Consider the following 4,510-nt stretch of genomic DNA (forward strand, 5'->3'; position numbering starts at 1 on the left):
CTTTCACAATAATAATTATTAAAATAATATTTTTAATATGACTATCTATTTTTCTTGTTATTTTCTTCGAGGGGAATTTCCAATCACTCCGAAAATTGTAAATAAATTCATGAATTAACGTAGCTACTTTCGGAATATATGAATACATGCAAAATTAGATAGAACATCTAAGAAATTTGACAACATTGTTTTTTTAAGGATAAAAATTTAAAAGACAAAAAAATATTTTATCTTTTCACTTGGTAGATATGTAAATTTATTCCTTTTACTTTCCTAGTCTTTTCACTATTTCTATCACAAAATTGTACGACAAATTCTTAAAAAGAGAATTGGCAAGTACAAGTGATAAAGACTCAAAACTCAAAACGTGTTTAAAAAGTACATGAGCCGTCCGATTTTTTTTTTCTTAAAATTAAATCGGACTCTATTTACATTTTTTTTTCTTAAACTGAAAACGGATTTTTCGTTTACAATTTTTGTTTTCTTAATTTTTTCTTAAAATGAAAACGAATCTTCCGTTGTTAGATTTTTTTTTAATCAAAACGGACCCGAATTTATTAAAAAAATATTCTTTTGTAGATTTTCTCTAATTGGATCGTCCAAATTCCTTATTTTAAATTTTTCGATTCAATTTCAACTCTCTAATACCACATGCAGAAAAAGTACTTTTATTCTCCATAACATTGTATCACCTTATACTTTTCTCCATATTAAAAATAAAAAGTGCTCTTTTGGGAGGCTATTATTGGTGTCGCACCCAACCAAAACTTTGATGATGATGATGTCCCAAGATATTATTATTAGCCAGATCATCACATAAAATTATCCAGGCAGTTAGTTGCAAGGTTGGAAACAAGTAGTCTCAAGAGAGATCCAACATTCAATTATCTTGACCAATTATGTTATATGTAGGTTCATTCGTCTATTTAAATAAATGTCAAAAATTTAAATATTATTTTTTATAAATAATAATCTATTAACTAACAACAAACTCTTAATAAAACTTAAATTTATAACCAATAATTTTTTATCTGTCCGACTTAAAGATACCGTATGCAACAAAAGAAAAATGTTTGTCACCAAAAAAACAAAAGAAAAATGTTTGGATTCCAAGTACGGTATGGTACATGGTTACATGGTGAGTGCTAGGGAAACTTCGTAGTAATTAACTAATTATTGATTAAGAAGGAAGGAACGTCGATCGAAAATGAGAATATGAATGCTCGTTGTTAAGTTGCTTTATTTTGTTTTTTCTTTCTTTTTGTTGCTTACTTGCCTTAGCCTTCTCCGGAAAGTAGAGGCGGCAAGAGATGATGATGTTACGAAGAAGGAGCCTCTGCTTTTTTGTGTTTTCTCAGGATTCCGCGTTTGTCTTTACTTCTGTTCTAATATCTTCTATTTCTTTTTTTAGTTTAAAGGGGGAAAAATAGAAATGGAGAATAACTTTTCTTTAAATATGCTTTTCATATACACCTAAAACTTAAGGGCAAAGGTCAAAACATGGAGAAATATTGGGTCAACAAATATTTCTATAAAGAAGTTTAAACTAATTTTTCTAAAAGTTATTATCTTTTTGTTCTTTTAAATAATAGATATTTTCTGAAAATATATAGAAAGTTTTGGATGATAAGTATAGAAATTATGTATAAATAACAAAAACTGGAAACCTGCTCAAAAGAAAAAAAAAAAGCAAATGAAATTTCTGATCTTTTTGGGGCTTTTGGAATACTTGGTTTAGACGTTTTTTTTTGTCAGGGTTGAGAAGGTAGTTTTTTGGGTTAATAATGTAGTTGAATATATAATTAAGTTAAGTTGGTTTAGTGGTTAACTCATTAGATTTCTTAAATAAGTGTTCCGAGTTCGAATAATGAAATGTCTTAGGATTATTAAAAAAAGTTAGTTTGTTTATCATGTCTTGATAAAGACTTCGTTGAAAATCACATCAAGTTTTTTATACTCTTCACTTTTTCGTGTTCAAGGCATCAAAAGAACATAAATAAAATGAAATTAAAATTGAAATGAAAATAAAATGCAAATCCAACAAAATTTATATATAATTGCCTAAACATTAGTCTCTCTAGCAAGTCCAATCAGTTTGGCAAGATCAGCGTGCAAAGTGTAAAGTATCATCATATAATAGAATAAATGAAACGGAATTACATGAAATGAAATGAGAGCGAATTAGAAAATAAATTAAACTTCCTTGTTAACAAAAGAGCAGAGGAAATTGCAACCAAGAACAATGTGATCGAGTAAGATGGTGAAGTCACCGCGCGATTCAGGGTGTTCTGATTGTTTGTCCAGCACGAACCATGTTATGGTCGTGAGGTCCGTACGCTGTGCATCTGCGCTACGGTTCATTATCTTCAAGCATAATGAGTGAGATTTTGATGTTCCGGTTGGATTGAGTTTGAGTAATTTAAGTTGATCATTATAAGTCAATCTATTTCATTTAATAATAATGTGACATATTACAAGAATAATTTACTTTTTAAAATTAAAAAAGGTCGAATAGAATTAACTTAATATATCAAAAATAAAAAACTATTTACTTCGAAGAAAAAAACCTCTTTTTTCATTCACCCTCGTTCATCTTTAAGGTTAAGTACGATTTTGGTATATAAGGTAGAGGCTGAAAAGTTTTCATTCCCAACCTTTTTTTCTTACAAAATCATCTCTAAGATTTAATTTAGTTTTAAAATCGTGTTTCGGACGAAAATATCATTCCCCTTTCTTTTCCAAAATCAACCAGAAGCTGAAGTTGAAGCTAAAGCTTAAGTAGAAGCTAAAAGCCTAAAACAGAAGCAGAAACAACAACAATGAAACAACAACCAAAAGCAGAAGAACAACAACAACAATGAATAATAGAATCAGAAGAAGAACAACAATAAAAACAACCAGAAATAGAAGAATAACAACAACAATGAATAATAGAATCAGTAGAACAACAACAACAAAAGATCCAGAAGTAGAAACAACCAGAAGCATCAACAAATCAACAAATCCACAAATAAAAAAATTCAACAATATAATTAATAGAAGAAACAGAAGAATTGGAACCCTAGGAAGTACAGCGGCGAGTGACCGGCGAGGAGGATGAGGAGAGCGGCGACCGGCGAGGAGCAGCGATGACCGACGACCGAACGAGGAGAAGGAGCAGAAACAGCGAGCGGCGCGCGACGTCCACTCTCGCGGGAGATCCAGCGGCAAGGACTGAACGATGAGGAGCAGGGACGGCGGCAAGGATCGAACGACAAGAAACGGCAGCGGCAACAGCGGCGATGACCTTTCCCCTTCCCTTCCCCACCTTCCCTTCCCGCTCTTCTTTCCTAAACCAACCCTCCCCCCACAGTGTGATTCCTTTCCCCCTTAACCCATTTTTTTTTCTTTTTTCTTTTTATTTTTTTTAGTTAGGGGTATTTTAGGAATAAAAATTTAAAATTTGGTAAAAATAGACGATTTTAAAACTAAGTTAAATCTTATGGACGATTTTGTAAGTAAAAATGGGTTGGCGACAAAAAAAAATTTCAACCCTTCATCTTTATTACTGTTTTATTTTGTGATATACCAATTATGTTTTACACCGTATCCAGCATAACCAAAACATCTAAAGGCTATTATTTCTAGGAATGGCCATGGGTTTTTATAAAGATGGGATTTTTCTTTATTTTTGTTTTCGTTTAATAAAATGTCGTTTATTTAGAAATCTTTAAACAGTGTTAGAGAATGGAGTAATTTAGATCCTTTTTGTTGTTGATGACTATGTTGGAGATGACATTAAGTAAGTTTTTTTCATATTTGTTCATGTCGTAGTATTCCTTGTTTGTCGCTCCACTTTATTGTGTTGAGCTCTTTTATTAAAAAAAATGTCGTTTATTTATCTCCGTGAGAGATAGGGATACTTGCAGATATTCATGGATATTAAATTTTAAGTTTTTTAAAACCAATATATAATTAAAATGAAATATTTTAGAATTACTAACATAACTTATATATATAAGAGTATTTCAATAAATTTACTTTCACTAAAATTTCGCTGATTTTCATAGGACGAATACCTTAATGTCTACCTCGTCCCCATTTATTCGCGGGGCAAATTTTTGTCTCTATGAGAATTTTATGATCCTGTTAGTATTTTCATTGCAGGTAATCTTTATAGGTATTTACAAATATGAATTTCTTTTGTCATTCCTAATCATTTCAATTATTTAATTTACATGTGTGTACGAAAATCACATTGATTTTATAATACAAATTAAAAAATCACATTTAAATTAAAAAATAACAAAAAATTTACATAAAAAAATAATATATGTCCAATACAATTTTTTCATCTTTTGTATTCTACTTCTTTGGCCGTGTGTTAGATAGTTTTTGTCATCGGTATATTTTAAAGGAAAATGTAATCCGTTCACTCATCCACTTAAATAAATATAAGAATTCGAATTCGTCTTTGTATATACAATAACTCATTATTTATATTATAAAAAAATCTAAAAAACTAACTAAG

This window comes from Arachis ipaensis, chromosome B10 (assembly GCF_000816755.2).
Source record: "Arachis ipaensis cultivar K30076 chromosome B10, Araip1.1, whole genome shotgun sequence".
Taxonomy (NCBI): Eukaryota; Viridiplantae; Streptophyta; class Magnoliopsida; order Fabales; family Fabaceae; genus Arachis; species Arachis ipaensis.